The 13121-nt window shown below is 46.5% G+C and overlaps 1 protein-coding gene across 2 annotated transcripts in view; it reads left to right on the forward strand.

The window, feature by feature from the left end:
- Positions 1-3388: 3388 nt before the first annotated feature.
- ACAN (aggrecan) overlaps positions 3389-13121 on the forward strand; it is a 49369-nt gene continuing 39636 nt past the window's right edge. Inside the window, exons 1-2 of one of the 2 annotated variants that reach the window (XM_061446757.1) lie at positions 3389-3859; positions 3961-4219. The gene's annotated coding sequence lies outside the window, so the exon portion shown is untranslated. Of the gene's footprint in view, positions 4220-13121 lie in introns of both variants that reach the window. The other variant, XM_061446758.1, reaches the window with a different exon arrangement.

A 13121-nucleotide genomic window follows, 5' to 3' on the forward strand; every position in this document is an offset into this window, starting at 1 on the left:
TCTGGGCATTCAACAGTTTTCACAGCAAAGCTATTATCCACCCTTCCTTGGCCATAGTTTTTGTTCTCTGCTCCAATATTTGTGCTCCCCAAAGGCTGAACTTCACTGGGAATAGACACAAACCTCCTTAGAGCTTCATAATGACACGTAAAAACCTTACCCAACTGTAAGCACTTTTGCAACACGTTACCTGTGTTTCAAAGAGCTCCTAGCTGTTGCTTCCCTGCTTTAAACAGAAAACAAAGGCTATCTATGTGACTTTCTTTGACCTGGCCTCTCCTCAGCTTTAAAAACCAAACAAACACAAGAGCAGTTTATGAATCACAATTTCTCTGAACATATTTAGCTGTTTTTCCAACCATTCCTGATGCAGACAAAAAACTGGGGCAGGCAGCAGGTACTGAGCAGTTCCTACCCCTTTCCTGAAGTTGCTAAGAAACCGCTTTGTGTGGAGCATCACATTTTCCTAGCTGGTCAGCGCCGAAGTGGAATTTTCTCTGTTCCCTGGCTTAAGCTCACCAAAGGTTCAGATGGGGTTTTCTTTGCCAAACCACAGCAGCAGCAGAGGGTACACAGGGCTCACAGTTATTTCACAGAAAAGCAACTAAACATATACATTTTCCAAGAGATCTTTATGTTTTGGGGAGAAAGGGCTGTGGCCAGGAATGAGATGTTTCAGTCTCTCACGTACACGAGTCTGAACAAAATCAGTCAGGTCACACTTTATAGCTCCTGTCTATGTACTTCTTTTTACCCCCAGCTGGAAATACTGAGTCCTACCTAAGGCATGAGCTGTCACGCCCCATCTGAAGTGTGTTTTCCCAGTCCCCTCTCTGCTACAGCTATGCCATGCTGCCTGATGCAGACATCTCAAAGAGGGGAGATGGGTGATGCTCCAGTACAGTCTGTGTGTCTCCATCTGTCCCAACCCACCCAACACTGGAGGTGGTGGCAGCCCTGGAATGGATTCAATGCCCAATAAGTAGGAGGGAATGGCCCTGCTTGACCTTAGCAGATGAGAATTAAATGTGATATGGACAGGCAGCAGTGTTATACACTGGAAAGCATATGAGGTAGGGGAAGCAAGCACAAACACAAGCTGGGTGGAGAAAGGATTTAGAACAGCCCTGAGGAGGAGGACTTGGGGATGTTGGTTGATGAGAAGCTCAACATGAGCTGTCAGTGTGCACTCGCAGCCCAGAAACCAAATATATCCGAGGCTGCATCAAAAGGAACATGGCCAGCAGGTCAAGGGAAGGGATTCTTCCCCTCTGCTCTGGTGAGACCCCACTGGAGCATTGCATCCAGCTCTGGGGTCTCCAACATAAGAAGGCTGTAGACCTATTGAAGCGAATCAGAAGAGGCCACAAAGATGCTGTGAGGGCTGGAGCAGCTCCCCAATGGAGACAGCTGAGAGAGCTTGGCTTGTTCAGGCTGGAGAAGGCTCCAGGGAGAACTCAGAGCAGCTTCCAGAACATAATGGGTCCAATAAGAGGGCAAATAGGCATAGAACAATGGGGCATGGCTTTAAACTGAAAGAGGGGAGATTGAGATGAACTCTTAGGCAGAAGCTCTTCCCTGTGAGGATGCTGAGGCACTGGCACAGGGTGCCCAGAGAAGCTGTGGCTGCCCCATCCCTGGCAGTGTTCAAGGCCAGGTTGGACACAGGGGCTTGGAACAACCTGGTCTAGTAGAAGGTGTCCCTGCCCATGGCAGGGGTTGGAACTGGATGAGCTTTAAGGTCCCTTCCAACCCAAACCATTAAAGTCAAAGAGTTTCAGATGGGGCTGTAAATGTACTGTCCTTTCTAATGGCCATGAAGCTTTCCCTCACTGCCCTTTTGACTTTTAACATAGGGTACCTTATGTTAAGTTTTAACATTTAAAGGAAAGTTTTAAAGTTATTACCTAGTGCTTCACTGATGAAAAAGGGGAATGATCCGAAGGGGAGATTCACAATCAAAATCTGGCCTTAAATCTCTAACACAGATCAAGGCACTCACAGGAAGAAGCGAGTCTTCATGCTCTGTGATCTGGGAGCACTACCTGTCAGAATGATGGATGCACAGCTCTCACGAGCCGGCATGAACTCTGGGAAAGGGTTCCGAGTCTCATGTTTAAAAGTGAGATGGTTGAGGAAGCAAGCTTTGAAATGAGGTACGGGATCAACGTAATTCATGGAGAGGGGAGATACTACTATCTCATAAGCCAGAAAGCAAAGAGTGGGAAAAGTGAGGGAGGTGCAGATATTAAAGATAACATTAAAAGAGAACAGAGGGAGAGAGGCTAAGGGCAGATGCATGGCTTGGGTGCACGAAGACCTCTCTGTAGGCAGTCTTGAATTTTATCTTTCCTTTAGGCTGGTGATGCTCTCCTCTATGTTAGGAAAACAGCTTTCTGCTCCTTAAAATCCAGAGGGTTTCCCACCTTTTGAAACCCCTTCAGAACTAGGGGTTTTAAAAGCCTTTCCCCCCTTTCCCACAGGAGCAGCAGTTCAGACAGCAAGCAGTTAAGATTTGGTATAATTTGACCTATAAACCAGTTGACCTCTGTGTCTCCCACTCCTCTCTGATCACCCACATCAATGCCTGCACAAAGACTTGCCCTTGGGCAGGAGATACTGACTGTCTTTTAGCAGAGAGACCTTCACCAAGACTCTGTGAGGAGAAGTTACTACTCAGGCACTATCACAGTCACACTTCCATGCTCAGGATGACCCCACCTTGATCACTTGGGGATCTCTTAGCAGCTGAAATAATGATGAACAGGGAGGTAAAGGGACTCACAGTGTGGACAGCCTCAGCCTGAGCTGGGACCTTCCTGCAAGCCTGAGAAGCTTCAAACCCAAGATCCCTGCCCACCCTCAGTTTTCACCATTGAAGTACAATAAGGTTTTCAATCAGGAGAGTTTTCTCAATTATGAAAACCCCATCATCTTCCCACCTCCTCCCAGCTGCCATCTGGCTCCTTTGCAAACCACGATGTGGGCCTGCAGCAACAAACTCATTCCCTCCTCCCCCAAGCACAGCTTTATCTCCCACTCTCAGGTATCAGCATCCCTCACAGAAAAATAAATCAAAGCACATTATATCACCAAAAATGCCAAGGACTCACTTACAGAATCATCCCCAAAGTTTTAGAGCGCTCAGCTGCTACCATTACCAGGAGCTTGCAAGCTCTGTGCTTCTCCTCAAACAGCTTGTAAGCAAATTGACCCCCAATGCCCTCCCTTGCCTTTATATCACCTATCAGTAATTGACGCAGCAGATGCTCTCCATTTCTTAATGTTGAGCAACCCTTTATTCCCTCCCTTGCTCTTCATCAAGCTCTCTTACTATCACCTGCCTCTTTCGCTGTAGCATCTATTGAAAGCATGTAAGAGGCTTCCCTAAACTTTCCTGTTGCTGCTCTCTCCGGGCTTCCCGGTAAATGTGTTTCTGCTCAGACTGCAGTGATATTGACTGCATTGCAGGCACACGCATACTTCGCTCAGGTTCCTTAATTAGCTTCATCTTATTTTAGTTTGTGTAAACCACGTTCTCTTTTTATTACATAAACTATTTCTTCTCTCTCAACCACTTGTGGTGCTCCAGGCAGTTTGCTTCCAAACCAGAGGGCTAAATTTAATCCCCCACTCCCCATTCAGCTTTCTCCTTTTGCAGTATTTTTTTTTTTGTATTTTTTTCTTTTCTTTTTTGGGGTTGGTTTGGGGTTTTTTTTTTCCCCTCTTTCCAAGAGGCTGGGCTTCCTTTTCTGTCCATAAGCCCTCCTATTTCCCCCTGCCCCCTGGATGCCTGCCTACCTTTACTCTAAAATCCAGAGGAGGATCCAATACACTTAGTTTGCCAGCTCTTCAAGAGGTATCTAAGGAGGCTGACAGGAGTTTGATGGTCTCTCTTGCAGCCAGTGGCAGCTAACGTGGTCTGAAACCCTCTCTCTCTTTTTTGCCATTCACACACAGTACTTACTCTTCGAGCCTGCTGCTGCTGCCACTGCCTGAAAGGACCTGAAATACCACACAGGGAATTCTGATTTCTTCTGGGGAACCAGGGAAAGGACAAAAAGAAAGGCAGGAAAACTCATCTGGAGATTGTGAAGAAGACATACAGTAACAGCAAGAAGTGGCAAGCTCTTTCCTTCTTGAATGCTGAAAAAGACCTCGTTTCTCTGCCAGGTGTATGGGACTTAGATTCTGGAAGCACTGCACTGAACTGTTAAAGGTAAGGTGTTGCACTTTTCTCCCTCCTCTCCCTTCGGTATCTTTTTACTCAACTTCCCTGTGCCTTTCCTCAGTGCTCTGAGGATGCAAGCTCTCAGTCAGTGGATTGGTTGTTTCCCTGGTGAGGGAAATGTGAGCGAAGTTGTAAACTGATTGAGTCCGCGCTTCTCCACGGAGTTTCCCTTCCGCAAGCAGCACGTTGTGAGTAGGGAGCCTGTGCCTGGAGTGCTTCTGCAATGGTCCTCACCAACAACCCGTCCGTTACAGAGAGCAAACCGGTAGTAGGAGGCAATGACTGTGTGTCAAGTTTGTTAGTTGGCTTGGGGAAAGGAAGAAAAGCCAGCCATAAGCTTGAGAGATTCCTATAGCCAAAACCACGAGGTGGGAGAGCAAAGACAGCATTATCCAGGTTATCCCTCCCCGAAAGACCCTCCAACCCGCTGATGTTTCTTTGTGATGGATTTCAGCTCCCGCTCGAGCCCTGGTGATGTGTCTGATCCTGCTTCTGAGCACTGGGGAAGGAGGCGAATGACTTGTTGCGAGTGTCCTAAATGGCTGTGGGGTTTTTGATGGTTTTTGCTTTGATCAGTGCCATTGCTTTGCTATAGGGTGATCTCTGAGCTAGAGGGGTGTTAAGCTCTGTAGGGGCTGAGAAGTTCAAAAGAGAATGAAAAGAGCCTGGATGCTGGAGGGTTTGACCACGCTCCCCTTGCATGGGGATGGCAGGGACTGGTGGTTGGCAGAGTCCCCTGGGTTAGTTCCAGTTAGCTGCTTCAGGCGTTACTCAGTACCTGCCCTCTTTCCGAAGCTATTTGCAGATGAAGCATATTTTTAGCAGTGGTTTTCAGGGAGCTGAGCTTTTCTGCAGGAGTGGACACAGCAAAAAAGGCTGTGATTTTGGGAATCTTTACCAGAAATTTCATTGTTTCATTAATCTACTACTTTTAAGACTTTTCATTTAAACCTCGTTCCAAATAGCCCTCGACACGTAGCAGAAAGCAATGCATTCTAACCTTTCCCTTTTGAACGGTCTGGCCAAAAAAACTTCAGTCTGAAAAGCTTTCCCTAGCTTTCTAAAATAGCTTTGCCAGATGTGGAAAAGGGGGGAACATCCCACAGCAGAATAGTTGGGAGAGCAGAATTTTTTAGCATTCCTCACTACTTTGGTTTTCTTCTATAAGCTCAGGATGCTGGATGGGCAGAGGGGCTGAGGTTCAGGGGCTGAGTAGGATGGTTTTTCAGATCCCATGTGCTTTTGGAAGCTGAACTACTTGTTTCTTTGCTTTGGTTGTTTGATGTTATATTTTCCTGCTGGTTTCAAGAGACTGCATCCACCTGATAAGTTAAAGGGGACATGTTGCCCCTTTCTGAGAGGTTTCGTGTTGCTGTCGGTATAGAAAGGGGAAGGCATCACCTCCCACCGTGGCTGGGTAAGAGGTGAGGGCTGGAGATGTACCTGTGCTGGCTGAGGGCTCTCAGCAGCCTGAATGGTCTAGAGGGGGAAAAACTCCATCTGTTCCACTTGAAATGCTGTTTAATGTTTCCTATAATCGCCTCCGTTTACAGTAGCAGGGTTTGACAGCAGCGCAAGGGCTGGAGGATGGATGGGCAAAGAGAGCCAACGAGATAGGAAATTGAGGAGTGAAAGAAACAGAGGGGAAAAACCTACTAAGGAAAAGAGCACATTAAATGAAGCTCCACAGACTTAGAGATGCCAGAGAAAATAGCAGCTCATCACTGTAAAATACTACTTAATTAGTGAGGAACACTAAGGGGTTTAGAGGCAAAGAGGATGAATGGTATCACTTAAAAGGCAGAAACGAATGAATGAATGTGTAAATGAAAAGAGAGACCAGATTGTCGTTCAATGCTCTGGTATCACCCAGGGATGCAGATGATAGTCGGAAACCGTGGGGATTCCAAAATCCACTCCATTATTGGTATTTTCTCGCCTTTTCTCTCTCTGGGGCAGACGAAAGTTGCTCACATCCAGTGACTTCATTGCCTGACTTACAGTGAGCTGGTGTAGGGCCAACTGGTCCCCCTGTAAAAATCAACGGGACCTTTCTTAGCTGCCTGAGACATCTTTTCCACCCTTCTCTGTCTCCTCGCATCCCCCTTTCCCTCGCCAGTAGTGGGACGTCTGCCTCACCACAGGACAGCTTTCCCCAAGCTGCTCTCTTCTTCCTCCTCCTCCTCCTTTCCACCCCCTCGATCCCGCTGCAGCCTCCACGTGTGAAACAAGCCGGGCTGTGTGTGCCGCTCTCAGGCAGCTTCCCAGCAGCAGCAACAAAAGCCGTGTTCATAGCGGGGCTGGACCACATACGGAGCCAGCGCTCGACGGCTGCCGAGCAGCCCAGAGCAGCCGGGGCTGTTTAAAGAGTGAAAGAGACACAGCAAAGAGAGGGAGCTGTTATAGGCTTAAAAAAAAAACCACCCTAAGAAACCCTTGAGCCCAGTGCAACAACGGAAACCTTACAGTTTACTTTTAAAAACTCAGTGCTTCCTTGTGAGAGGGCAGAACAGCTCAGCCTGTGTGCGCGGGGCAGGTCTGCGGGCTCTGCCTGTGTGCACAAGGGCGGGTGTGTGAGCGCTGCCTCCCCTCCCTCTCAATGGGCTCACAGTATAAATCTAAAGAAGCTTTTTGTTGGGCTGATGAATAGGCAGGGGTTTTGTCGTGCTCCCCGCGCAGCCTTTTTTGGGACGCTGAGATTTATTTTTTTTTTTTTAATTCCCTGTGCTTTTTGTTGGGTTTACCCTTTTTAAGGGAAATTTCCATTTCTCTTTTGCATGATGTTCACCCTCCCTGATGTTGCTCCATACAGAGCAGAAGGTGGAGGGAAGGGTGAGGAATACCAAAATCGTCTGGCTTGGGTACCCCAAGAGCCTCCATGTGCTTTAGCTGTTGAAATGCCCCAAGGTGCTAAGTAGCAGCCTATGGAATGCCTTGCTCCAATTTCCTTCCCCTGCTTTGCAAGCTCAACCACTGTGCAATTGGCTTCAGTGATCTAATGCTCCTGATGGCTTCAACCCATTGATGGAGGCAGCTGGAACCGTGTCACAGCCCCTGTGACCAAGTGAGGACAAGGGAGATGATGCAAGTTGAGCAACTAAGTCCAGAAGCCATCAGGCTCCTGCTGCTTAAGGTCCGTGGAAGTAGCCTGGGAGCCGACTTTGCCTGTGGGTTTCTGCCTTTGCTGGAGGCTGGCTGAGGAGGAAACCTGGCTGTGCTTAGGAGCTGGAGGGGAGGACAGAGCAGAGGCCACAATAAGGACTCTGCTGAGAAGGGAGCAAGAGATGAAAGCAGAGATGTGGAGGACCCTCTGACAAGCATAATCTTGTGGGTGTTCACAACTGTTGTTGCTCTTCATCAACCAAGGCATGGCAGCTCATGACTTTTCTACCCAGCCCAGTGCAACATGAGTTGGTTGAAGTACAGGGAACTTTGGCAGAATTAACTCAGGTGAAGCATCCCACCCTGCTTCTCGGTTCCCCCCAGGTTGCCACTGTGTCCTGAGAGTGTGGAGGCTTACGATGGAAATAAGCATTGATTGGTGTGAAGAACTTGGGTGATGAGATGTCCCAGGAGAGGCAGGTCTGTGTGGGTTAACCTGGTAAAGGTACTTGCTGTGACAGTGAGGCACTGGATGAATCTTGAATACGAGGAAAGGCACTTGCTTCGACAGAGGCCATATCAGGCAACACAAGACAAAAGGGCATCTGCAAGAGAAACCATGTCTTATCATAGGGATGAAGTGATCAGGCAGGAAATGTCTTCTTGGCAGGGTAGTGCTCATCGGTTAGGCCTGAGAGGAGTAAAGCTGTCTATTAAGCCATGCCCAATAAACCTAGCTTACATTAGCGGGAGAATATGGAATGTAAATACTCATGCTTCGAGGCATAAGGTAACCACTAAATGCCTAGTGTTAAAAGAAACTTCCTCCTCAGCAATTTATTCCCTATTTTTTGATGATGAGAACTTTGCTCTGAAGCTGGTGATAGAGGTCTTGTCCAAGACAGGATCCTGGCCTGAACACACCATTGGTTTCATCTGGTCTGGCAGTTTCCATGTGCCTTTGGCTTCTCCAATGCCCTTGCTTAGCACTGGGTAGAGGACTTGGGCACTTTTTTATCAGCAGTGTAGAAAGCCCCTGAAGGACAGAAGGAATTGTCTGTGAAGGCTGCAGGAAATACAGATTTGCCTTAATAGGCGAGAAATGTAAATAGGAATAATTTGACAGGGTTGAAATATAAAACCATAGGGAAAACCAACAAGAAATAACCAATGAACATCTGACTGAGGTCAGATCGAAGACTGGATGGAGGAAAAGGTGTATAAAGGGAATGCAGAGGTCAGAAGCTGATAAGCAGGTGAAAATGACGGTGCTGATCCCTTCCAGCTGGAGCTCCCATCCATCATTCACACCTCCAGCCGCTGTGCTGGTGATTGAATAGCCTGTAATCCACAGCAAAACCCTGCTGCTCCTGCTGGGATCCTGCACAGGGTCAGGGATAAACACTCTCCACAACCCTGGAAATCCCCAGGCACCGCAGGCTTTGTACAGGGCAGGGGCATATCCAGCAGTTTTGCTGGCACATATCTATTGACTTCAGAAGATTACTCTTGCTTAGCGGTCCTGTGGCACAGCATTTGTAGATCTAAGTGTAATTAACATTACATCATCTGCACCACGGCTTCAAGGTTGAGATAACCACGTAGTTCACATATTGGAAATTACAGGACGGCTTTCACATAAATGATGAACTGTCACTGTTCCTTACCCCAGAAAAATACTTTCTGTGGTGTTTGGTGTATAAATAATACCCTGTACCTCTATAGCACTCGGCTTCAAAGTCATTCTTCAGTGCTGTACTATAACGAATACCCTCCCATTCTGTAATAACTGGTCTGCAGATGATGTTTTCTCCTCTGACGTAAATTACACCATGCAGCTACAGCCACTGCTGCTGTTGCATTCAGTCTGGTTTGTAAATAATACCCTTTCCCTGCCATTGTGTCTGGGGTTCAAATAACACCCTGTCTTCTTGCAGTAGTTGGTATGTAAGTGTCACCCTAATCCTGCTCAGTACTTTGAAGTGCACAGAGCATCCTGCTGCCGCAGAACAAATTGCAGCCTTCCCCTCTGTAGTATTTGCCCTCTAACTGTTACCCTGCTGTTATGTATAGCACTTATTGTATAAATAATAGCCCGCTGCCTTGTAGTAAATGATATGTAAGTGATACTGTCAGACTGCAGGGAACTTAGTCTGCTAATACTGCTTACTACAGTGGCATTAGATAATACAGCAGAGCTGTGCATTGAGGGATATTGGGCTACCAGCTCGGCCCTCTGGCACTGTTACTTGGGTCTCCTATCAAAACCCAGGGTGGTCAGAAACCACAGAGCTGGAGTTATCCTACAACCATCCCTGTGTGTCAGCAGGAAAGCGGGTCACCCTTTGTTTAGCCAGCTAGCCCATGGGATCTAGATCCTTTATGGTGTCTGTTAAGATCAGGATCTGCTTTGCCAGAGACAGGGCAAAATCCTTGTCCCTTCACTATTCCCAGATTCCCTGCTGTCTGCCTCCTGAAAACCCCACTTGATGCTAGCTAACGGCAGAGATCACCTCTGCTAACAGCAGTCTCAGCATATGCTTTCCTGCCTCTTACAGGACATCATGAGGTGATCCAGCACATCAATAATGTTGAGTCATGTTTAGCAGAGGACAGAGGCATCTTCATTGCTCTTATTGTTTAGCTTTGAATCTGCCCAGCATTTTGAAATGCTCCAGACCAACCTCAGCACATCCCTGAGACTACAGCTCTATGCTGTGTTGTACCCATTTCATCTGCAGAATTATTCCCATTGGTACACCAATGGGCATGCATACGGTCCTTTATATCTTTCTAAAGTATGTGAATGCTGGTTTGAGCCATTCTCTTGCTGTATCCAGGCAAGCATGCATGGGTTATAGGCACAAAGATCTCAGTCAGCCACCATGTTCTCCATTGTTTAGTTGATTTTCAGTGCTGTTCTTCCAGCTCTCACTAACGTACCCAAAGTAACTTTGGCTTAGCTACTCCAGGCACCATCACCACTCTGACCATAGAGCACTGAGTTCAGTGTGGGCTACAAAACCTTCCTGAGAAGTGAGATAAGTTCGCAGGTGAGCTGTGCTGGATATCACACTGCCACAGCATGGTGCTTACTATGGGAAACTGACTTTTTCCCTTGAGACCTTGTTTCAAAGAGGTGAGAGTTTCTGCCCTTTCTTCTGCTACCCCTACCTGATAGTCTCTTTTAGTTAAGGTCTGTAGGCAGACGTGGTATCTCTAAGATCAGCTGAGAGCACTGGAAAACAGAGGTGCTTTAGCTCACACAAGCCCCTTTTCCATCTTTTCAATCCACACAGACTGCGTCACTTCTGCTCTTGCTTTGGCCAGTTCCATACGCTTTCCACTGGCCTCCTGCTTTGAATAAACACATCAAACCAACATAAATCTATGTGCTTTATGAACGTTGTGCTCAGCCCTTTCTTTCTGAGGTGCTAAGGTCCTCCGCTCCCCCTGCATCCTCTGTGGCAGCTCATCTGTTCATGTGTTGTTGGAGAGGGGGTGTTTTGGCAGCTTCAGAATCACAGTCTAGCATCAAAGACGAGAAGGTTAAAAGATCATGCTTAAAATGGAAACAGCTTTCTCATCTTGCAGTCTCGGAGTAATGCTGAAGCTTTGCTCATGCTTTCATTGTGTGTATTGGTGAAAGCAAAGGCACTCAAATACATTGGTTGGCACTTTCTTGTCAGTCTTGGCACAGTTTGTTTCCAATTTCTCCTACTCTTTGACTGGATTGCTCCCTGTTCTCCAAATAGGGCTGATGTTTCCTGTGGATCTGCAGTACCTCGTTCGTTAGAGGTGTCTCTCTCATCTGTGCTGTTGGTGTAACTAAACAATAATATTTTGAAGCTGATTGGGTATCGGGGCCATTAGACTGTCAGATGGATGATTGCATTTGTCTCCTTTACACAATTATGTCCTTTCCCAGAAGTTGTTTTAAGGACTCAAATCCATGTTTTGCAGGAGCCCAAAGACAGAGAAGCACTTCTGTAAATTCCATGAGGTGCCTCACTCCATTTCCATCTTTAACTTCTGAAACACCATGGGCCGTTTGCAGGCTACCAGAGCTTTACTGAACAACCTTGACGTTCTCGGAGATCCCACAGCATCTCACGAGAGCGCGCTGTATCTTTTGCTGTTGTCTCCAAACTTGTATTCAAGATCTCCTAAACTCATTTAAGAAGCCATCTGCTAGGTTTGTTTATGACCAGTGGGGCTTGTTTCTCTTTCTCTCCAAAATACTTGCTTATACTTGTAATTTCTCTTTTGCTACATCCTTACAGTAGGAAGGAGCTTGCATTGAGTCTTTCAGAGACCAAGCACTATGAGCACAGCCATATGTCCAACATGGCTTTTTTAATGTCCCTAATGCTGCACACTTGAGAGGCGCTGGGCAAACCTGGTCTCTGCATGGACCAATCCTTATGGCCAGAACAAGCATCAGTTGTAGCCCCTCACCTTCCCACTATACTTCCGCCAAAAATCATTAGCTTAAAGCATGACACATTCAGCCATGTTTGCAAAAATGCTCATTCTAAATGCTACAGAATGCTTGTTTTGAGCATTTAGCTGCCAAATAGTTTTCCTGAACATCACTCCTGTTGCTTATTTAGATAGTGTGGATCAATGTGCATTAATGTTGTGATAGGATTTTTTAGTTGCAGCTATGGAATTACCACAATTCTGAGACAATGCCCTAATGTTATGTATGGTCAGATGCAGTTCTCATACGGTGTGTAAAAGCCAAACAGGATTTTCCTTGCTATAGTGTCTTATGCAATTAATTCTGCTGTCTGAAAGCAGAGTGCTCTGTACAGATTTGTGGAGATTTAGACTTCCTTTTGAGAGCTCTCCCTGCTGTCTGTTGGGGACTTGCAAGCAGTTACTTGTCTAGACCAAGTTTTAATACTAGAACTCGGGCTTAATGCTCCTAACCTCAGAGGTAAATGGCACCTTTTCCATTGATTCCACTGGTAACTGGACCTGGCCACCAGATGATTTACCTGCCCACCTTACTGGAAGAATTACAAGACAGTTTGGTTAAAATAGATCATAATTATTACTTGCCTTTGAATTGGTCTTTTATGCCAATAGTATAAAACTGATTTTATTCTTATACAGTTTCACTTGCTAATGTTGTGTGTCTGAGTTAAAATAGAAGCGTAGGGTGCTCCAGGATCCATTTTAAAGCCCGCATCTCCTCCATCCAGTGCTGGAGCGTGTTTGCAGGTTTGAAACACTTTGTGAGGCAGTTATTTTACCTACAAGGGGATCTGTGTCGGTGCCTTTCTGTTCTCCGAAATGTGGGCGCTCTTGGTTTAAGCTTTTCCACGTACCTCTGGAAAAACAACATTTTCTGCTGCCCTTACAGAGCTCTTCACCAAACACTGGGCAATGTTTTGGCACTCTCCCTCAACCACATCTCATACACAGGAATGTATTTGCCTCTCAGAAAACTTTGTATTCCTATGTAATTACTGGTTTGGTTTCCTCCATACCTTGCTTTCTCTTTCTGAAGGTATGACTGATTGACTTTGCTTAGCAAACTGTAGATTGGAGCTTAGCAGTAGCTTTCCAAACGTCTGTGGCTTATATCAAGGTTAAATTTCTTTCTCTTCACAGTCTACACATCACAGAATGATTTTATATTTCATGTAAGGGCATTGCTTTTGTGCAGGGTTCTTGTGGTCTCCCCAGATTCACATTTGGGCTCTCTAGGTTTGGTCAGCAGCATACTTTCTAGATTGGAAGACCTCTAAGGCAGGGACTGCTGTCTGCCTGTGCTGGG

Source organism: Pezoporus flaviventris, unplaced genomic scaffold (genome assembly GCF_033815535.1).
Source record: "Pezoporus flaviventris isolate CSIRO_AGI_PZ_B2104156 unplaced genomic scaffold, CSIRO_AGI_Pfla_v1 ptg000006l, whole genome shotgun sequence".
Taxonomy (NCBI): domain Eukaryota; kingdom Metazoa; phylum Chordata; class Aves; order Psittaciformes; family Psittacidae; genus Pezoporus; species Pezoporus flaviventris.